This window comes from Symphalangus syndactylus, chromosome 7 (genome assembly GCF_028878055.3).
Source record: "Symphalangus syndactylus isolate Jambi chromosome 7, NHGRI_mSymSyn1-v2.1_pri, whole genome shotgun sequence".
In the NCBI taxonomy this organism is placed as follows: domain Eukaryota; kingdom Metazoa; phylum Chordata; class Mammalia; order Primates; family Hylobatidae; genus Symphalangus; species Symphalangus syndactylus.
The window spans coordinates 67,626,484-67,650,543 of record NC_072429.2 but is presented as its reverse complement, the minus strand read 5'-3'; the positions used below and the strand labels follow the sequence as shown (position 1 = coordinate 67,650,543).

The 24,060-nt window shown below is 37.5% G+C and overlaps 1 protein-coding gene across 7 annotated transcripts in view; it reads left to right on the top strand.

The window, feature by feature from the left end:
• Positions 1-15,684: 15,684 nt before the first annotated feature.
• SNTG1 (syntrophin gamma 1) overlaps positions 15,685-24,060 on the top strand; it is an 870,442-nt gene continuing 862,066 nt past the window's right edge. For 6 of the 7 annotated variants that reach the window (XM_063643316.1, XM_063643313.1, XM_063643315.1 and 3 more), the window contains exon 1: positions 15,685-18,175. The gene's annotated coding sequence lies outside the window, so the exon portion shown is untranslated. The remainder of the gene's footprint in view (positions 18,176-24,060) is intronic. The other variant, XM_055286457.2, reaches the window with a different exon arrangement.

The window sequence follows — 24,060 nt, the reverse complement described above, 5'->3', positions numbered from 1 at the left end:
CTGCCTCCATTAAGCAATAAGTCTCATTCTCCCCTTCTCCAATCCCTGGCAGCCACTGTTATATTTTCTGTCACTATGAAATTGACTATTCCAGGTATCCCATATAATAAATAAAATTGTATTATATCCTTTTACAAAGACTTCTTCCTGGATAATATGGCTTTAGAATTGATAACAGGATTCCCTATTTGCCCCAGGACTATATTGAACAGACAGACAATGGACCTTTTACATGAAAAGGGAAAGAATTAATGTAAGCTATCTAAATTTTATGGAAGTAGAAAATCAAATAAAACAGCTAAATAATTACAGCAAAATTGTTCTTGTGCTGACACAAGGCAGGATTCCTCAGTGTCCTGTAGAGTATTTTCAAAGTCTGAAGTTTCACAGAAGCCAGATATATTCTTCTCCTCAGGATTCTTCATTTAATTTTCATAGCATCTCGGTTTAGCCATTGCTAGGATTGCTTAATGGAAATTTTCTATCTTCCTTCTATACTTTCCACTGTCTCTTAAAAGAGAGATTAAATGGCAATCAAGGAGAAGGACTGAGTGAGCCACAAGCGGCCGCAGAGGGGCCATTTCTTATCACACAGGCAAGATCTCTCTCGGGGCCTTTCCAGGGGGATCTCTCAGAGACAGGGAGAGTAACCTATTTGGATGAAATACTGAATAAGATGTAAATCCAGGAGAATCTTATGAATGTGCTGCCTTGCAGAGCATGGAGACAAATGAAACCTTCAAAGAAGCTATGAAATATGAATGCATTAAGAAAAAGATTGAATGTGATGAGATTCCCTTTCCTCTTCATTATTTTCTTGTACTTGAGCAATAATGAAGAGCTAGCAATGTAAGATATTTTCATTAGTTACTGGATACTTAGGTTGAGGAGCTGGAATGTTTTCCTAAGCACACATTTATAATTAATGTTAGATTACATTGCTGGATCCAGTTACAATGAGGCTCAATTTACTATCATGCTTATCCACATACAATCATACATTTTCTATTCATCATTTTCACAAGTAGAATGTACAGTCTGGCTTACATAATTCCATATTTTGAGAGAGAATATTCAGGTTTATAATGTAAAATTCATTCATTTTTTCAAAAAAGTTTTTTTAAATAACTAGAAGGTCAGGAGGTGAATAAATACATTATCAAAATTGTTTTGCTATGAAATGTATAAACATTTTTGTAAAAGGAAGAATGCTAAGATGGCTAGGTATATATTTTTATTCCCCTTTCAGCAAAGACAGAATAAATTTGCCTTAGATATAAATGCCAATATTATAACCCAAAATCTGTTAATCTAGACAGTTCATGGAAGTTGTGTTGTTTCAGTCCCTGTTAACATCCTCATATTTAAAGACTATGCTGCCACATTTAAGAATCATTTAGTACTGATTATTTAGCCAAATTTTCAAGGTTTTGCAAGTAAGAACACATTGGCAAAGATCAGACCCTTGAAAACTAACTTAGCATCAATTGCTATCACCAACTGACTTGCCTCTGGATTTGTCTTCATGATTTGAGTAACATCATACATAAAATTTAAAAACATTCTAATTTATTTCTAGCATGGGTTGTGAAGCATGTTAGATATGTTTTCATTTCTCTCCCTCACTGAGGTTAAAATAAACTGGCAGCTGAAGATCTGGCTTCACAGACCTGCCTGTTTTAGCACCATCATTTGGGTAAATTCACATTCTCTTCAGTCACACTATGGGTTTTTTCTGTTGTCTAGGGTCAAGAACTGTGAAGGGGCTGAGATTTTGCCCTACTACAAGCTGACAAGTTAGCTTGCCACAGTTAAAACAGGACTCCAGGATCAGAGATAAAATACTTTATTACTCGTGACGCAGCAAGCAGAATGAGCTTCATGTTCACATCTATTTCCCTTGTCTACTAAGTCCCCTGAGGATGATGCAGAGGTGAACCTAGATGGATGCTGTATTCACAGTGAGGTTGTGTCACAGTTGAGCAACACTGAGCTTAGGAAACCCTCAATTTTATAAGGGGGATGCAAGTAGACCTGTTCAATCTTTATCACAAAGGGAAGGATTATCTTTATTATCCTCATCAGAGGAAGCCTTCTCTTTGCACTGGAGGAAGACACTACACTACCTCTGTCTTCCAAGGCTGGTTGCTACACAAACATCCTTGAAAAGATATTGTAGAGGAAAAGCTGTTACAAGACATATAGAAACTCTGTAAAGAATCCCGCACTCCAACATCTGTCTCCTCCCATTATTCACTAGAATGGAAGATATTTTCCTTTTGACATTATCTTAAAACAGTGATGGGGGAGGATGAGGAAGAGTTGAAGTAAGACTTCTAAAATTGTAAGTCGTGGTCTATCTTATAATTTTCAAACACAAGAATTTATACTTGTAAATATTTCTATATCACTTCTGTTCCAAAAGATTTAGCATTCTAAAGTTGTTGAATTTAATATGAGGTCCTGAAGCAAATTAAATGTTTATGTCCTGTCTTTTCTATTTTATACCATTATTCAATGCATAAAAATTAAAAAATAAAGAATATGCATATATTTGCCTCAAAAATTGAGAGAGTACCAACCACATTTTAAATGTAAAATAACAAACATAACTGTGGATATAGAATGTGTTTTTCTGTACTCTCTGTAGATGAATTTTAAAGTTTTCCATGGAATTCTTTGATTTCATTTGTTGAAACGTTGAAGACATTAAAAATATCTATGAAAAATTTTCTCTAAATAGAATTTATGCATACAAAGCAGTAAGTATTTAATACACTAAACAAAATTTTCTTTAACCTACATAAACTGCTAAAGGATTTCACATAAAAAATTTATATATCAAACTCAAAATTCTCAATTCTTACACAGAATTCTTTTATTTTTTTATTTTTATTTTTTTATTTTTTATTATTATGCTTTAGGTTTTAGGATACATGTGCACAATGTGCAGGTTTGTTACATATGTATCCATGTGCCATGTTGATTTCCTGCACCCATTAACTCGTCATTTAGCATTAGGTATATCTCCTAATGCTGTCCCTCCCCCCTCCCCCCACCCCACAACAGTCCCCGGAGTGTGATGTTCCCCTTCCTGTGTCCATGAGTTCTCATTGTTCAACGCCCAACTATGAATGAGAACATGTGGTGTTTGGTTTTTTGTCCTTGCGATAGTTTACTGAGAATGATGTTTTCCAGTTTCATCCATGTCCCTACAAAGGACATGAACTCATCGTTTTTTATGGCTGCATAGTATTCCATGGTGTATATGTGCCACATTTTCTTAATCCAGTCTATCATTGTTGGACATTTGGGTTGGTTCCAACTCTTTGCTATTGTGAATAGTGCCACAATAAACATACGTGTGCATGTGTCTTTATAGCAGCATGATTTATAGTCCTTTGGGTATATACCCAGTAATGGGATGGCTGGGTCAAATGGTATTTTTGGTTATAGATCCCTGAGGAATCGCCACACTGACTTCCACATGGTTGAACTAGTTTACAGTCCCACCAACAGTGTAAAAGTGTTTCTATTTCTCCACATCCTCTCCAGCACCTGTTGTTTCCTGCTTTTTTAATGATGGCCATTCTAACTGGTGTGAGATGATATCTCACTGTGGTTTTGATTTGCATTTCTCTGATGGCCAGTGATGATGAGCATTTCTTCATGTGTTTTTTGGCTGCATAAATGTCTTCTTTTGAGAAGTGTCTGTTAATGTCCTTTGCCCACTTTTTGATGGGGTTGTTTGTTTTTTTCTTGTAAATCTGTTTGAGTTCATTGTAGATTCTGGATATTAGCCCTTTGTCAGATGAGTAGGTTGCAAAAATTTTCTCCCATTCTGTAGGTTGCCTGTTCACTCTGATGGTAGTTTCTTTCGCTGTGCAGAAGCTCTTTAGTTTAATTAGATCCCATTTGTCAATTTTGGCTTTCGTTGCCATTGCTTTTGGTGTTTTAGACATGAAGTCCTTGCCCACGCCTATGTCCTGAATGGTATTGCCTAGGCTTTCTTGTAGGATTGTAATGGTTTTAGGTCTAACATTTAAGTCTTTAATCCATCTTGAATTAATTTTTGTATAAGGTGTAAGGAAGGGATCCAGTTGCAGCTTTCTACATATGGCTAGCCAGTTTTCCCAGCACCATTTATTAAATAGGGAATCCTTTCCCCATTTCTTGTTTTTGTCAGGTTTGTCAAAGATCAGATAGTTGTAGCTATGCGGCATCATTTCTGAGGGCTCTGTTCTGTTCCATTGATCTATGTCTCTGTTGTGGTACCAATACCAAGCTGTTTTGGTTACTGTAGCCTTGTAGTATAGTTTGAAGTCAGGTAGCGTGATGCCTCCAGCTTTGTTCTTTTGGCTTAGGATTGACTTGGTGATGCGGGCTCTTTTTTGGTTCCATATGAACTTTAAAGTAGGTTTTTTCAATTCTGTGAGGAAAGTCATTGGTAGCTTGATGGGGATGGCATTGAATCTATAAATTACCTTGGGCAGTATGGCCATTTTCATGATATTGATTCTTCCAACCCGTGAGCATGGAATGTTCTTCCATTTGTTTGTATCCTCTTTTATTTCATTGAGCAGTGGTTTGTAGTTCTCCTTGAAGAGGTCCTTCACATCCCTTGTAAGTTGGATTCCTAGGTATTTTATTCTCTTTGAAGCAATTGTGAATGGGAGTTCACTCATGATTTGGCTCTCTGTTTGTCTGTGATTGGTGTACAATAATGCTTGTGATTGTTGTACATTGATTTTGTATCCTGAGACTTTGCTGAAAAAGCTTATCCACCATAATCGAGTGGGCTTCATCCCTGGGATGCAAGGCTGGTTCAACATATGCAAATCAATAAATGTAATCCAGCATATAAACAGAACCAAAGACAAAAACCACATGATTATCTCAATAGATGCAGAAAAGGCCTTTGACAAAATCCAACAACCCTTCATGCTAAAAACTCTCAATAAATTAGGTATTGATGGGACGTATCTCAAAATAATAAGAGCTATCTATGACAAACCCACAGACAATATCATACTGAATGGGCAAAAACTGGAAGCATTCCCTCTGAAAACTGGCACAAGACAGGGATGCCCTCTCTCACCGCTCCTATTCAACATAGTGCTGGAAGTTCTGGCCAGAGCAATCAGGCAGGAGAAGGAAATAAAGGGTATTCAATTAGGAAAAGAGGAAGTCAAATTGTCCCTGTTTGCAGATGACTTGATTGTGTATCTAGAAAACCCCATTGTCACAGCATTCTTTTAAAATGCTCCTGACGTTAAGAATTGTTTGTTCACTGTTAACATTACATTAGCTGAACCATATCATGATCATTAGAAATAAACTTTTTAATGTCCAAAAATAGATTATTTATAATATTGTGAAGTTGTCCCAAATGTTCTCTACAAATTTGACACCTGTACAACTAGAGACAGTAAATCTTCAAAGTTTCAGCATCTGTGTTGCAATTAAGACTTCAAGAGCCTGAGCTGGAGGAGAATAGCCCAATGCTATGTTCTATTGGCAGCACTCTTCCTGCACCCTCTGGTGTTCTGGTGTGGGGCAGTGTGTAATCTGCTATCCCCAAGTCCTTCCTGCAGTTGCAATGGAGACTCCCCATGATGATCTTCTTTGCCAGCCCATAAGTCTTAGATGTTTTCATAAAAATGAGAGCCCTAGGGACCTGCAATGAATTGTGATCTAAAAGTATGCCATTATTATCATAACTTCAGAGAACATCAGAAGACATCAAACAGTTTTGCTGCACGTGTATACATCTCCAATGGTTCTGAAATGTTTGTGTCACATCTATATTTTCTGTATACAGGATAAGCTAGAAAGAAGGAAAAAGAGTAATAAGAGAAAGAGTAAGTGAGGAAACAGGAGAAGCAAAAAGCATCAACAGAGCATGAGAAAAAGGAGGACAAAAAAGCAGAAGCAGAAATGAAAGAAGAAAGTAAAAATAAGAATAAGGTTAAAGAGTAAAGCTTTGGATACTACAAATGGTAAGCAAACATGGTCAGAGATTTAAATCAGCATTCTTAGCACAATTTTAAACATTCAGGACTATGGAAATATTAAACTTACTTAATGGCAGACATAATTGTTTTGCATGAAAGTATTTCTCTATGACACCATATACATATATATGTGCATATATAGTTTATATAAAGACACAGTAATATTTAAATTATATGCACAGAATAAAATAAATTTTATTCCAAGATTAAAACATACATCTGGCCTTTATTTGTGAGGTTCTGCAATGTGTGTCAGAAACTACTTGTGAAGGGAACCATTCAATTTCCTTCTAGGATGAGGGGCTTATTTGCATGTCAGAGTATGTGTGTTGTTTTCATACTTCCCAACTCAGAAACAAGGAAGGTTTGAAAAGAGATGAAAACACGATAAGCTAGGAGCAGCATGTGGTCTCTCAGGCTAAAAGTCAGACACATTTGCAATGTAGTTGAGGGAGAAGAAAGTTACTGGGTGTGAGAATTTTCCACAGACCTGTGCATACATTCCAGAGACCTTCACTGAGCCAGTGTTAGAAACCAATTCATGTGTTCACTACTTGAAATACAAAGATCATAAGATTCTAGCCCCTTTCATTGCTTATTTCCTAGAGAGACAGGTGGATAAACAATACATTTTTCCCAACGGACTTGTTGGAGGATAGGAATCTGGAGCTATGTCCGACTTTTTCATTAAATGTTTGGAACATTCAGCCAGCTCGTAGTAAGAACAGGACAAGAGTGGTAATGTCTGTACTACAGGTTCAAGATCTAGGGTCCAAAGGTCAATCTACTTTTCCAGGATTTGATTCATAAAAGTCAGTACATTTCCCCATTTTGCCTTGAAAACTCTAAAACGATAGCTAAAGGAATTGTAACTCATTGTGAATGTGCTATAGAATTAAGTATCAATTGATATTTGGTTTTTTATTTCTTACTTCATTTGCTTTCACTACAGGGAAAAAAAAAAACACTTATCAAGTGCTACATGAGCAGAGGCTGGGTGAGGGGGCTCACTCCTGTAATCCTAGCACTTGTTTGGGAGGCCAGCGTGGGAGGAGCATTTAAACCAAGTTCAAGATCAGCCTGGGAAACATAGTGAGATCTCTTCTTTACACACAAACACAAATAGGTATATAAAGAGAGAGGAGATTGTGACTAATCAACTTAGTTGTTTGGAAAAGGAATCATGGAAATGTGATATTTGAATTCTACATAAGATATTGTATTAGTTATTGCAATGAAACAAATTACACCAAAACTTAGTGTCATGAATGTTGGTCATCTACTCTCAGACAGGCTTGCACATATATCCTTGTAAGCTGGAGGGATTGCTGAGGAATGGCTGGGCTACGATAGAGTCAGCTGAGAAGACTCAGCTGTTCTCTGTATCATTTCTCATCCTCTAGCAGTCATGACCATTTCATCGTGGTGGGGGAAAAAGGCCCACATGACAGCTGAAGTGTTCAAGAGCTCTCGAGGCTCAGACTTGGGACTAACACAACATCACTCCTGCCACATCCTATTACTAAATGCAACTCTCCAGGCTACTCTGACTCAAGGGGTGAAAAAACAGATTCCAACTCTTTATGAAAACTGCCTAGACTCATTGCATAGTGTGGCTTGACAGAGGTAATTAATTAAATGTGTTATTTCAATCAATCCATTTGATAAGTAGGTAAATATTTAAGTAGGTAGATAGGTGCACAGACAGTCAGACTGGTAGATATGTGTCTGAAAAACAGACTGTTAAATAATCTATTGCATGGATAGATTATAACATAATATATATTTACATTTCTTCCGAAGGTTGGATTTTCCCCCCTAAGGAATATTACAAGGCTATAAATCAGTATAAAAAGAAAGCAATGATCATGTTATGTAAAATCTATAGTTATTGGAGTGTATCACCACTTTTTACTTTTTTTTTTTTTTTTTTTTTGAGACGGAGTCTCGCTCTGTCGCCCAGGCTGGAGTGCAGTGGCGCAATCTCGGCTCACTGCAAGCTCCGCCTCCCGGGTTCACGCCATTCTCCTGCCTCAGCCTCTCCGAGTAGCTGGGACTACAGGCGCCCGCCACCACGCCCGGCTAATTTTTTGTATTTTTAGTAGAGATGGGGTTTCACCGTGGTCTCGATCTCCTGACCTCGTGATCCGCCCACCTCGGCCTCCCAAAGTGCTGGGATTACAAGCGTGAGCCACCGCGCCCGGCCACTTTTTACTTTTATACATTGCCTTTGGTATTGTGTTTGGTTGTGATGTTTTCAAAAAATAAACAAATGTAAGTTTAAAGAAGAAAAGGGATGAAAAGTTTCGTTTACTTGTCTTTTATTATAACTTGTCCCTTATCAAAATCTGAATGAGCTTATTTTTTGGATGATCTTTTTTGAAGTATTCATGCTATCCGAAATCTACCCAAGAGGACCCCAGAGAGAACTTCGAAGATGTTAAATGGTTCTCACTCCCAAAAAGTTGACTGAGAATGTTTTCACCACAGTTGAGTGGCATTTTTATTTAGTTTGACAAAAGTGCAAGTTTTATGGTATTAACAAAAGTGCAAGAATTTGCTCTTGGGGAGCTGGGGAGTATGCCTCTAAAAAGCAGATAGTCATCGTCCTGAGAGGCTGAAAATTTAATATTACAAGAGGTTTGTGATGCTGACACACACATATTAAGATATTGTGGATAGAGGAAATGAATAGTGGTTGTAAATATAAGCCCATAGAGAGAGTCACAAGTAAAGGTTGCACATATGGATATGAAATCAGGCTACCTCTCACTTGGGAAACTCTATATAATGGATCACGGAGAGAATAACAGTATAATAGCATTCACCCATCACAATAGGTGGTTAATGGTTAATGATTCTTCATAGCACAGTAGGCTAGCAAAATTCCTCTTTGACTATAGGCCATCTTATTCTCTCTCTCTCTCTCTCTGTTCCTCTCTCTCTCTCTCTCTTTCATACACCTCTCTCCATACACAAAGGCCATATATTGAGAACCATAAAAGTCAGCAGGTACTTTAGGCTGATATTTGCATTGATTTGACTCTTCTTCCACCAAAAATAATTCAAATGATGGAAAAAGTATATCCATGAAGCTATTCATATAACATAAAAATTAAAAATACACTAAATGTCATAAAATAAAGATATGACAAATTATGTTACCTCCACATGATGGAGTTATATGCAGCCTTTAAAAGTGATTATAAAGACTATGTAACACATAGAAAATCTTACAGATTCTGTTAAATTGCAAAACCTTGGTAAAAATTGTAAGTATACTGTGTTAATCAATGGGGAGATGACACATTGTAAAAAGTTAGGAGAAAATACAATAAAATTATAATGTAATTGGTAAGAATGTGTCAGATTGTTTTCTTCATTCCATTCCATTTTTATTCGCAGTTATCTTATTGGTTTTTATAATAAAATGCGTTTATAAATAAAAATAATCTCATGCTATTCTTTCTGCAAAAGAAAGTGAAGACGATGAAAAGTGAAGATAGTAAAAATAATGAAGTAAAGATAATGAAAGCATAAGAAATGCAGATCAGAGTGCAAGGGGGAATGTTTACAATGAAATCTTGTTCTATGCCTTTACTTTTGTTTTTGCCAGACTGTGAATAGTTTTAGTAATTTTACACATTAATAGCTATCCCATTAATTACACTAAAAAGTTAGAATTGTGAAGGCATACAAGGTGCACCTCTGTAAAAATAAATGCTTTATTGCAACATTGAAAATGTGGAAATACATAAGTATATTGTTAAAAAGCCACTCTTAAGGGAAGTAACTACAATATTAAGCCTCTCATGCCTATAAATAACAAATATTTCTGAAATCTGAAGAGCAAAGACACTATTTGGTTTAGTTTTGTATGTGCAGCAATTATCACACAGCTTTATTCTTTGGTCGTTCAATTCTGAACTATTTACTGAGAATCTACAATCTTCTGGTGCATTGTTCTAGTACAGGAGACACTCAAGGCACACAAGGTCTTTGGTTTCATGCAGCTTGTATTACAGAGGGAGATGATTTTATTGAATGCTTTTTCTGTGTCTATTGAGATGATCATATGATTTTCGTTTTTAATTTTGTTTATGTAGTGACTCACATGTATTGATTTGCATATGCTGATCCAACCTTGCATCCCAGGAATGAAACCCACTAAATTGTAATGAATTATCTTTTTGATGTGCTGCTGGATTCAGTTTGCTGGTGTTTTGTTGAAGATTTTTGTGTCTGTATTTATCAGGGATATTGGCCTGTAGTTTCTTTTTATTGTTGTGTCTTTGCCAGCTTTTGGTATCAGGATGATATACTGGTTTTGTAGACTGAATTAGGATTGAATCGCTCCTCCTCAGTTTTTTTGAATAGTTTCAGTAAGATTTGTACCAGCTCTTCTTTGTACATCTGGTAGAATTTGACTGTGAATTCACCTGGTCCTGGGGTTTTTCTGGTTGGTAGATTTTTTTTTATTACTGATTTCCAAGCTGTTCCACAAACTACTATGTTTTCTAAGATTTGTACACTGTGTAGAGTGGACTAGGGGAGAATCGTATCCTAATTTTTTTAAAGAGGGATTGAATGAGCCAGTTTAGGATTCACAGTAATGATGCTAGGTTACTACATTTTCTTGTGCACATAATGCTTCATATATTGTTTTGATTATTTATGTTCACATTTTACTGTGTTTACATTTTTAACATCATGGGAATTTAAATTAAGAATTTTAAAAATACATTTAATTTTATAACTTATTATTGGTCTGTTCAGGTTTTCAATTTCTTCCTGGTTCAGTCTTGGGAGGTTGTTTTTCCAAGCATTTATCCATTTCCTCTAGGTTTTCTAGTTTGTGCACATAGAGGTGTTCATAGTCATCTCTGAGGACCTTTTATATTTCTGTGGTATCAGTTGTAGTGTCACTTTTGTCATTTTTTATTGTGTTTAGTTTAATTTTCTTTCTTTTTGCCTTAGCTAATCTAGCTAAGAGTCTATCAATTTTATTTACACTTTCAAATAACCAATTTTTAGTTTTGTTGAATCTTTGAATGGTTTTGGGGTCTCAGTTTTATTTAGTTCTGCTCTGATCTTTGTTATTTCTTTTTTCCTATTAGTTTTATTCTTGTTTTTCTAGTTCCTTTGGATGTGACATTAGGTTGTTGAGAAAGAACAAAAAATCTCACACCAATAATCTCTGCTTGTGATGATGCTTTCTTTAAAGACATTAAAACAAATTGGTGGACAGATAGAGACTGCAGACCCATTAAATTAGCTAGTCAGAAGAATCCTCTTTGAGAATGAAATGTTTGATCTGAGATCACAAGGGAAAACAAGGGGGTAGCCATGTAAAGATCTAGGAGTAGTATTTCAGATTATGGGAATGGGAATGGCACAGGCAGAGTCCAGTGTGAAAACCCAGAATGCCAGTGATCAAGAAGGAAAGAGTAATAAAATAAGAATCAGACAGGCAAAGCTAGACATGGCCCCAAGTGCGTTAGAAAACCTTGGAGGGTTAGGCAATAGCATGATATGGCATGGTTCATGCTGTCATAAATTCATTCCTACTGCTGTGCAGAGAAAGGATTCCACAGGGAAAACATGCCACAATGAAATAAATTAGTAGACTGCATTAGTACTGACAAGAAACTCTGGCAGCCTGAAATAGAATGAAAAAGTTATACTGGAAGAAGTCCATGGATTTGGAACCTATGTTAGTAACAGGAGCAACAGTCTCTGTTGACTCTTTGGAGATGGTGGGTAATGAGAGAATATAAACATTGAGATGACTAGTTGGTTGTGATTTTTAAGCAGGTGTGTAATGATGCAATATTTGATAGAGACATGGTCAAAGAAAGTCTTTCTGTGATGGTGATCCAGAATGTTGTTTTAGATACGTTAAGTTTGAGATCTCTAGTAAGTATTTAGGTAGAGATGTCAAATATATAACTTGTGTCTCTTTCTCTCCATATGAGTATCTTTAGCTCAATGGATAGGTAAGGACTCCCCTACAGATTTCGATGTCAATGTCATATAAACGATATTTAAAGCAATGGGAATGAATGAAATTATATAGGCATATAATACAGATAAGCTCTGCAGAAATAATTTCTGTGGAATTCCAATAATGAGAAGTAGGAGCAAATAAGCTGTCATCAAGAAAGGCTGAAGAAAAATGGCCATTTGTGTGAATGAGTCACAATGGCCAAGAGAAGAGTGTTTCAAAAAATAGAAAGTCATTGAATGAGTCAAAGGCAGCCTGCAAGTCAGGTAAGATGAGTTAAATACAGTGAGGGCCAAATTATGACTGACGACGGTTTTGGAGATAGAGAACTCACTGGTATCTTAATAGAGAAGCTAATTAGATGTCTCTAAAGAAAAAATGGTATACTAGAAGGTGAAAAAAATAGCTCTCTAAAGACCACTTTAGATAATTTTTCCAAGAATTTTCTTCTACTAATATTGAACACCAACTGGAAGTATCAAAGTAATATTTACTTCTTTTTAGAAATACATACACACACATTTATAGGCACACATGCATAGACACACATACTTGCACACACACACATACACAGACACACACACGTATATTTTAAGAAAGAAGCTACTGAAATACATATGTATACTTATTAGAAAGGAGTATAGCTACTAGGCAATTAAAAACTATTTTATACCCTTGGCCAAATTGGCAGCATATCCTATAAGGATTTTTTTTTTTTCCAGTGGCTAGCAACTTGCTGCTATGAATGATTTGTTGAGCTGTGAAGGAATTTCCATAGTAGTGAAATCTTGTGTGTGGAATTTCCACATACTTGTATACAAATTTTATCTACACCACACTTCAGATACAGCCATGTTTCCTGCTTGATGTTAATGAACAATAAAAATTCTCTGCAGCACTGTTCCTGTCAGAGAGGCATTCAGAGATCTTCTAGAGAGTGTGCCGTCTGTCACATATGGACAAAACCTTGATCCAGGTGCTATTTATTAGCTCTACTAAATAAGTTGCATTATTTTCATTTTAAAGTGAATAGACTCAAAAAGATTAAGTAACTTATTCAAGTGGCAGAAAGTAGCACTCTGTCAGGTAAGTCGGTATTCAACTTCAGAATTTGTGTGAATAGAAAAAACAGAAATACTGAAGAAAATGCTTAGGGAACTACTCTCTAAAATGAAATGTCTCTCCTAGGCAGTTGCAGTTAACAGTATCCAATTTTCTAAGCTTCTCTGGCAGCCGCTTGTTACTTCTCGCAAAAGAAAAATTAAACTAATCTGAGGGATAGATTTTTGTACCTCGGTCATTTAAGTCCAAATTTCCATCTACTTTTGCCTGCAACTGAAGTTAACTAAGTTCAACTTATACAAGTGCAAAGTCTTCAAGATTTATCTGACCACAATTCAGCTAAATAGAACTCCTTAGCTGAGTAAAGGTATGATTGAGTAAGGGATCTTACATTCAAAGGGGGCAAAAGAAAATACAACTCAGTAACATTTCATCTGAAAACCCATAGAAGGATATTTTAAAATAGGATCATTGTTCCAATTCAGAAATAATTGGTAATAGGTATGTAATATTTAGTTGTACTTGGACACAATTTTAAAAAGTAGCTCAAAATTATACTGGCCGGGCGCGGTGGCTCACGCTTGTAATCCCAGCACTTTGGGAGGCCGAGGCGGGTGGATCACGAGGTCAGGAGATCGAGACCACGGTGAAACCCCGTCTCTACTAAAAACACACACAAAAAAATTAGTGTGTGGCGGGAGCCTGTAGTCCCAGCTACTCGGAGAGGCTGAGGCAGGAGAATGGCGTGAACCCGGGAGGCGGAGCTTCCGGTGAGCCGAGATTGCGCCACTGCCCTCCAGCCTGGGCGACAGAGCGAGACTCCGTCTCAAAAAAAAAAAAAAAAAAAAAAAAAAAATACTGAAGATGTTAAAACTGTTAACTGAAAAGGGTTCGGATATGGGTTTTGGCCTATTACAGCTCTATATCTATTAGGAAACATGCAGTAAACACAGAAATAATTAGAAATATATATTAACTAAAAATAGAACCTTTAAATGGAACCACCAGTTTTTCAATTGAGGTCTAAAAATTGTGAGCAAATGATACTCCACAGATGATAGGTGCTACTACCTATTTTTGTAGAAATATACAAGATAGACAAAGTTTTTACATATGTTGATTTTTGCATATGACAGTTTATGAGGCTGGCAAAAATTATTATTATTATCACCATTTTACATATAGTAACGAGATGCAAAAATAGTCAGGAGGTTTCCGGAAGTGACACAGCCAATGTTTCACATCGTGTATAATGACTATTCATTTAGATCATATTGTATGGCGGTTTCAACTTACATTTCAAACTTCCTGACCCAAAGGACTTCCAATTGTTTACAAAATGTTCCACAAACTATTATGTTTTCTAAGATTTGTGCACTGTGTAGAGTGGACTAGAGGGGAATTATATCCTAGTTTTATAGAGAGGGATTGAATGAGCCAGTTTAGGATTCACAGTAATGATGCTAGGTTACTACATTTTCTTGTGCATATAATGCTTCATGTATTGTTTTGATTATTTATATTCACATTTTACTGTATTTACATTTTTGAAATCATGGCAACAAATTAAGAATTTTTTTAAAAAATCATTTAAAATAGACTTTGGAAAATCTGCTCCCGGGGTGAAATTTCTTAACATAATTCTTTAATTCACCTCAGCTTATTTGTCTCTTGGTTTTGTTATGTTGTACTTCATTAATATTCATTTGTAGCATCAGATGTTAGGCTGTATTTAATTTTCATCATCTTGATTTCCATAACTGGTTATACGACTTGATGAGAAAAAATATAAAGTGGATTTTGCTTCTTGAAGAAAAGACATCAAACTATCATAATCATACTGGGACTGTCAGTTCAAATTAATCAACTGTTTCTGTTTTACTGGCAGGACAGAGGGAGAGAGAGAGAAAGATTGAGAGAGACGGCATAAAACTCAATCAGTGCTCAGGAAGAAGAGAATCTGTTCTTCCAGGTCTGAATAATCAAGTGCATATGTTTTTAATTGGCAACATCTTTGTACTCTGTGCTTCATTTAAATGCTTTTATTTAGTGTGTTGATTTTCTGTGATTATTCATGTTTCTATATGTCCTGATAAAATAATTTAAACAATCAATTAAATCAACCTAAGTAAGCATAGAATTAAATACAGCAGAGAAAAGCTTCTTTGCTGACAAGGAGGGATAGCCCCTGATTAGCATAACCTTCACATGGGGGGGATTGTTTTACTTATCTAACAAAAAGGGGGCACTTTCTGAAACACACACAACAGGTATTGTTTCTGCAGAAAAAAGAAGCACGTGTCTGACCACATTTGTCTAAGGAAAAGGGAAACTTCATTTACCATAACCTTAAGCAATGTTTTCACATGGACTGAAAAGCAAAAGACCCCATTAAAAATTAGCCTCAAGCAGCAGATACTCTCTTTTTAGGTTTGTGTGTCTCCGTGAGGTCAGATGGCTTCCCCAAACATGGTTTTAGAGAGAATCACAGCCTTTAATAGATCCTCTGTTAAAAAAGACTGTTAGAGAAAGTCGACCAAGGGCTTCGTTCCACGACGACCGTTTCCTGCGTGTGCAGCTCCACACAGCGACCGCGGCCTGCAATGCGCGGAGCACAGCGTGGCCTCTTCCAGCCGGAGCTCGGGAGCAGCGGCGGCAGCTGGTGGCCACCTCAGGGAAATAAAACCATTGCAGCAGTAGCAAAATGGCTCAAAGTCCAACCAAAACCTGGCCTTTTCCTGTGAGTAAATACGCGGCCAGTTTGGTTTTCCGTCCCAAGTGATTCCCGGCTCAATAACGTTTCTCCTCCAGGGAACCCACTGGAACTCCACTGGCTGTGCCGCCTCCTAGCGCGTCCCCCGCGCACGCCGCAGGCCGGTGCTTGGAAAGCGCGATGTCCCCGGGAGGGAAGATCTCCTACCTGGAATGGATGGTTCCAGACCAGCGGGAACGCGCTCTAATCCTTGATGGAAGCAAACGTGGGAGGAAAGCACAACGTCTAGGACTTCCCTCTAGTGTCAGAACAGGAAGAAGAACCTGAGAAGTCGCGGGGGAAGGCAGGCCAGGAGCAGGCGTCCGGCCCGTTCCCACAGCCCGGGAGAAATTAGCGTTGCGCCCCGCCCCTCCCCGACGCCGGTCCCCACCACACACACCAGCGCCCCTCGCCAGTCTTTCTCAAATTTCCTCTCACATCTATCAACAACCTCTTGGTGCAGAAATCTGCACTGCACAAGTTAGGAGCCTGCAAGGGCGGGCGGTGTTACAGTCTCGCTCTTTCCATCTTCCCTCTTTACTCTACATAGTTTCAAAGTCCACATGGCCCTAGTTTTGACAACAGTTTCCAACAGTTTCAACGTTATGTATTTCAACTTCCCGTCTCAGTTCACTGGCGTCTGCACCCTTTGCCGAGTGTGGGTGGCGGAGCCCTGGGTGACAGCACTCGGGACCACGCACCCATACCCTTCTTTATGCTCGTTATCAGCCAATTGCCAAGAGCAGTGGAACAGACACAAGTGGGGGCTGTTTGGAGCGGGAGTGAAGAGCCTGCAAGGCCCGGGAGAGCGCGGATTCCGGAGTAGGGAGGCAAGGGGGCAGCGTGGGAGACCAGAGGGAAAATGGGCGGAAAAGCCAAGCAAAAAAACAACGTAGATTGGGCTTTGCTCCGGCTTTACAAAGGCAGAGATGGTCGAGCCCTCTGAGTGACTTTGTGCCTTCTTTATCCCGTCCTTTGTGAAATAAGCCGTTTTCTGCCCCCCTGCGGGAGCCTAGGCTGTGGGCGACTCGCTAGCACTGCCCTGGGCCTCCAAGCTCCCTGCTCGCTGAGCCCAGCGCCGACACTCACAGGAGCTGCGTTCGCCGGATCCTCTGAGAGGCTCTGCAACGATCCCGATCCAATTCAGCAGCGTTTTAAAAGGTAGCCGAGTGGAGATGCTTTTTCTTGTCTTTTTCATTATTTCATTCTCTGTCTTTTAAAATTTTAACAATAACCTGTCGTTTCCGCGTGGAGGGTCTAAGAATCTTCACTGGGTTTAATTTAGGAATTTAAAATTGGGTTTCTCAAAATTTGAATGTGGTCCCCTTAATTGGTAATCAAGATCGCGGAGTCTTCCAAAATAGCCCTTTTCATCTTATGTAATTAAAGATCCACGAGCTTTCCAAAGAAGCTCTGGATTTTCCACGGTACAATCTATATATTTTTTTCTCTCTCTCCCTCTCTCTCTCTCTCTCTCTGCCTCTCTCGTGAGTGTGTGTGCGCGCCCCTGTGCGTGCGTTTTCTTTCATTTCTGGCATTAGGAAACTCGTTCAGGGCCACTGAAAAGTCGGGGGAGGCTCAGATGTTATTTCCCACGGATTCCTGTTTTTCCGGAAACGTTGTCACCAAATAAGTATGAGACTGTTAATTTGGAGAAACAATTAGCCCCTATAAAAAAAAAAAAAAAAAAAAAAAAAGAACCGGAGGGGAGAAGGCTAGGGTGGAAGAGACAAGGAAGCTGCTGCTTGGATTCGCTGGTGGAGGAAAGTGCGACCTGGACCTGGGCTTGGGGGCTCCCGTCCCCTTACTTCAGCACCAGAGGGGATGGACAGCGTCTCCGGACTAGGCTGCAGCCACAGGGACGGAACTACGCTGCCGCCGCCGCTGTCCTTGCCGCCACTGTCGTCGCCACGGGCAGCTGGGCTACTTGCTCCTCGCAGCTAAAAGGTGGTGCCTCCTATACCCCCTCGCCTCCTGGCCCCCTTCCTTAATGGATGAAAAGTACCCCTCCCTCTACACCTGCTGTACCTAAGGACAGGACTCTGAGGAGTACTCTTTCTCCACAGATTAAACTCTCAGCAGCAACTTCAAGAATCATTTTCTATAGGGGCCTGGGAGGAATTCTGGAGGAGAGTAAAGTCGAAGTTCTTAGAAGCTCTGAGAAATCATGGGCTGTGCGGTAGGGGTCGAAATGCTCAAAGGCCCACAATTCTTGAAATAAACAGAATGGTCTTGAGTGGATTGCAACTGTTTTGGAAATAGCTTTGTGAAAAGAGGGTGGAGAGCTACTCAAAATTCTACATTAGAGAGACTGAAAGGACATCTAATTTCATTGCTCGGCAGGTAAGTGGTAGCACTATTATTTTTGTTTTTCAAAATTCGAATGACTTGTCTTATGGTTTAACAGAAAGAACATAAGCAATGTAATTTTTTCTGGGGTGAACGGGAAGATAAGCAATTTTGTTTGAAAATAATTGCTTCTGGATCATTGTGTGACAAGAATCAAATAACATACATGTTGCCTTACATAATTACAGTAAACTTTTAGCTGGCCATTTTTCTTATTGCTTATCTAATATCTTTTCGGATCTGTGCATCTCTTGCTTATTTTTTCTCAAAGCTAATACAATCTGATGTTTGGCAAGATAATTTTGTTGCCTTATGTATGCCATAAAAAGTGATCCTGTCTGTGCTACATAGTATGCAAGACTCAAAAAGTTAAAATAGAGAGGGTTTAACCATGCCCTCTAACATATTTTATAATGTTACAATATACCAAACTATGCATGGGAACAAATATATGTATACATATACACCAGATTTCTCACTCCATGCCAACCCCCAAGTATACCCACACCTGTAGAATCTTACATAAGGAGACACTCATATTTTTACTTAACATCCTCTTTCCAGCCTTTTAAAGCTCAAGACTGCTTTCTCAAACCTGATCTGCCAGAAAGCAGAAAATGAGAAGCTTTAGTGTGCCTCTTTACGAGAGCTGGATTTCAAAATCATTCTAACTTATTAGTTCTGCAAAATACATTTGTCAGTGAAATCCAGAAAGTAATAGGAGCCAATAGGTTCTCAAAAAACCATAAACTTTAAAATGCTAATTAAATCTGTTTTCTGTTGATTCTTATTTCTAGTCTTCCCCTGGAGCTTTAAAATTAACAATCTTTCACAGTGACCTTGATAAGCACTCTGCTTTAATAAAAAGGGTTCACTGGGCAAAAGCAGTTACACAAATTTATAACCCGTGCCTGACATTTCACTAAGAATTCGATCAATTCCAATGAGTACATTCAGTTCAGTAAAGAGTTTCGACTTGCAAGGATGGAATTTTACAGGCATGTAAATACATGTGATGAGATATGCATAATCAACTCTGTGAAAAGAGTTTGCCACTTTGAAAAATTACAGGAGATCTTTAGGTTTTACTTTAAATTTCACTGGTTGTGTGTAACTGATAGTAAAATAGCTCAATGCATATCTATATATACCTTCCTTCTCAATTTTAACACAAAAATCATTGGAGGCCGTTACAGTGGCATTCATTGGTGGGGTGATGTCCTCTTGTTTTATGTTGGCTGAGTGTAGCAATTACTCTCTGACAAAAAATCATTCTTAACTGTCACCACTTACCATGAACCTGCTTGCTTAGCAGAAAAGGAGCAGAGGCATCTATGTCACTGAGCTCCTTGGGGGCTCTGTTGCCCTATATAGGTCAAGAATGATTATCTGAGGAGCAGAAACATGTATCATTGATTTGGATTCCTTCCCAGAAAACCTGCAATGTGCTCTAAACACAATCCTTCTTTTCCTCAATGGGAGAGGTATGGAAGTGAAATTATCACATGGAGGACTTAATCATATTTTAAGAGATTTACAGCATGTTGTTAGACAATTATTTTGGTTGTCAATTAATTAACACAGAGGGACTCCCCTAGTCAATAGGGCATAAAATGTAAGCAGAGAATGTGTTTCAAGAAGCACTCCTGTGTATATGGCCGCAGTTCCCTCCTCAGAGGCAGAGGGGGCAGGCTTTCTCTATGTGTAACTGAAATCTCATGAAGTGAAAGTTGCCTTTGCCTAATCCCTTAGGAGATTTAGTCACAGAAATACGTAACTCTAATTCACCCCAAACTCATGAAAGTGCATGGAAACTCTTGTCAATCCTTATCTGTAGGGAAATGTCCTTACATTGAGATAGAGTTTGGGAAAGCAACTTAATGCCTACCTAATGCTAATCTCTAATTGTAAAGTAGATAGTCAAACAAACAAACAAAAAGGGGGTAGTGGAAACCAATCTTCATTATTGCACAGAATCACTTGTCTTTAAAGAAAAATCAACATTTTATTAAGGGATATCTGTACCCCACTAAGGACATCTATTTGCTTTGATAGTTATTTTGTTTTGCTAAAGGAAAAGGATGCATGAGGTCTTGGGAGTACCAAACACACTATCTTTTCCTCATTAAAAAAAAAAAAAAGTTTTATTGGATAAGACTAAGTGTTGTTGGCTGTTGCTTACATTTGAGACTCAGAAGAGAAAAGTGAGATGGGATTACATAATCTAGAAAATGTAAAGTGTATATAGGACCAGAGGATAATTAAAAATGAGCCCTGGAATCCATTCAATTGCCTTCTTCCAAAATGTTATAAAAACACTTCTTGATTAATTTTTGCATAGGCTATATAAATATTACTTGTATATTCTAATGTAATTATTAATACCATGAAATCGTATTGGATTTTAATGCTCACAGTTTGCCTTTGGAGTTATTTACTTGGTTTTCAACCAAGTTCAAACATTTATCAAAAAATATAAAAGCAAGAAATGACTATTGCTAATATTTAGTAATTGGCTGTTTTTGACCACTTAAAGATTTATAAATTCCAGGCGGCTAGCCTGCTTACTCACCTAGTTCTGTCAAGCAAGACAAAAGCCACTAGGAAAGAAAAAAGCACATTGTAAGCTAGAAATTATTTCTGTAGTAATCTCACCTTCCCAGAAATCTGTACAGTGTGTTATAGAATAGAACTCAAATGGAGACAGATCTCTTATTTGGTGTTTTCTTCCTATTTAGCTTAGCAGAGTGAGCACATAGCATGTGTTGCAAGAGACAACATCCTGTGGTAAGAAACATGTTACACATCATGTTGTAGGGAAACAAGTACTACCTGACAGTCAAAAGATCAGAATTTTTAAACTGCTGGCCATAAGATCTTCTACAAGTCACTCAATCCACTGCAGCTTAATTTTTCTTCCTTAAATTTGGGGATGTTTTAGCTTTCAATGAAGGCATGATAATTTACATACAGCTGATACCCGAACACTCATGAGATAAGTGAGTGATGCCTACTTTGTGGGATACTAGAAAGTCCAAATTCAATGATTTTGAGAGTGTTTTGGAAACAAGTGTTATATCTGTGAGTTATTATAAATAATTTCCAATAGCATTCATTCGTTCATCAAAAAAATCCCACTAATTACTATATAACATGCATGTTGTTATATTTAACAACTCTCAGCATAGGGAATATAATACTTTCCTGATAATTCAGCAGTCATTTCCTTTACATCTCTTAATGGTATAAATGTAAGTGATATTCAATGAAGGTGGACTTGGTTTCAAAAATATTTATTACACAGAACTGTCACCACATTCTATATCAATTGGACAAACCTAGTTGACCTGAGTTTATTTCAACAACTTTCATTTTGACCTTCAAAGAATCTATCACTTTGTGTCATAATTTTCTAGTTTATAAAGGAGGATTAATGTTTGTAATTAGTGATATTGATAAGGAAACTCATAAGATGAAATAGACTTCAAAACTCCGTATCCTAAAACATCCAGAAAGCATTGTGATTTGACTGCTGGCTTGTGAGCATGGAGTGAAATGTAGACAACATGAGGGCTGATCTAAGGGGCTAGCCTGGAAATGTTGTTAAGATGTTATCTTGATTTAGTCCAAAGCCTAGATTCTATTCATAGGCCTCTTTGGACATCTCTTTAGAAAACCGAATAAGCAATATTTCATTGCTTATTTGCTTTTCTTAGATGGGTTTTAAACATCACTATGATTTTTTCAATGTAATTTATCAACATTTGGTCTGTATAGATTTCTAGACTACCACTAAAAATATACTGATAGTATGCTTAGGAAATAAAAGTCAATGTTTGGTGTTACAGTTATTTCCAGCATTGTTTTGTGGTTAAATCATATAATTGCACCAGAGATAAAAAATTATATCATCACTTACTAATATAATTCAGATTTTTTTTTTTGTCAAACACACACACAAAAAAAACCCAGAAACAGTCAAAAAATAAAATGAAAAAGAACTGAGAGTAAGAGGTCATTAAAATAATGTCTTGAGGCCAGAGAATTTATCCTTGAATTATCCTTAAATTTTCACTGTGAAGTTTCTTCAGCACATTCTACACACTGAAAGAGTCAGACAATCATTTTGGGTCTCCTGAATTTGGTCTTCAATTTGTCAGCAAAGATAAAGTGATCATGTTATGGTTTTTTTTCAAAAAGAGTATCATTAATTCATTTGAATACTTGCTAATTATCACTTCATCATATGTAACGTACATACTTGAAGACATTTTTAAAATTAAAAATTGTGAAGTAATTATATGCTCTATGTTTAAGATATTTACTCACAATTTCGGTCTAAGATTTAGTTTTTTAAAAGAATAAGTGCTTGCCTGGTAAATTCACTAAATAAGCTAATAGAAAATAGAAATCTTTTAGAAATGGTGCCAAAATTTTAACAATAATGTGTTACTTATATAAAACAATGAAAAGGCCAAGTATAGTGGCTCATGCCTATAATCCCAACACTTTGGGAGACTGAGGCAAGAGGATCACTTGAGGCCAGGAGTTCGAGACCAGCCTGGGCAACACAGTGAGACCTCGTTTCTTCAATAGAAAAAAAAAAAAAGTAAAAAATTTAAAAAGAATATCTGGGTGTGGTGAATGTGCCTGTAGTCTCAGCTACTCAGGAGGCTGAGGTGGAAGGATCACTTGAGCCAAGCAGTTTGAGGCTGCAGTGAGATATAATCACATCACTGCACTCCAGCCTGAATGAGATTCTATCTCAAAACATATATATATATATATATACATAAAAAAATAAATTTTATTTGAATATTCTCAAGGGGAGCCACAGTGAGAAGTAAGTATCTGAGATTAAGAAATTTAGGGTATAGATGAGAAAAGAGTATTTTATGGTTAAAAATGCATCCAGTACACACAAAATCTGAGGTTCAACATGGTTTGTCATCAATTGGTTGTGTGGACTTGGGTGAATCACTTTATCTTAATTTAACTGCTCATCTGTATCCTTGGTCCTGTTGGTAAATCATTATTATGTCCATGAGAAAACAAACAATGTCTATGTTTAGTTGAACTCATAAACTTTCCTTCCACGTCTGTCATGCCATTCTTCTTAAAAATGTTTCCGTGCTCTCATGGTGGAACATACATGGGATTTAGAATCCGACATAAGTTTGAATCCTGTTATAGAAATGGCATTAATGACAAAAACTTGGGCAAGGAATGTGAAGTCTCTTGAGTCTGATGTCCACTGCAATGTGTTGCTGGGAACAGTTAATGTTGAGCAAATTGTATAGAATGGCTAGTGCATTGCCAGGGATTTGTTGAAGCTGGTGAGTGTTATAACTTAGCCTGTTAGACTAGTCTATGCACATGGCTCTGATCAGCTACAGCTCTCTCATTTCTCCGGATAAATCCCCCATGCTTTATATTCTCTTCCAAACATAGTATCCTCATCACCACATAGTTCTTTTGTTAATGCTTTGTTCTAGACTTTCCCTTTTCTGTTTTCTTATTCAAACCTATATCTCTTTGCATAGATTGTAAATTCAAATGCCCGCAGGGTGCAGGCAGTTCACGTAAGGAGTGAGGCTAGCCAGTGAGATCTGCATCACACTGCAGAAAGCGAGCCCCTCGAGAGTCCTCGATTCAGCTCTGCTCAGTTAGAACAAAACGTGAGAACTGAAAGCAGAGAATTTTGTGTGAAATCTACTTTTTGTTTTACTTAATTTAATTGTTAAAATTTTGCATGTAGCGAAACAGACTACATGCTAGATTCCATACATAGCTGCCGAACCTTTTCGTTTCTCATTTCAATGACATTTAATAGAAACCCTAAACTGAGATATTTAGTCAGATTTTTTCCAGACCTTTTT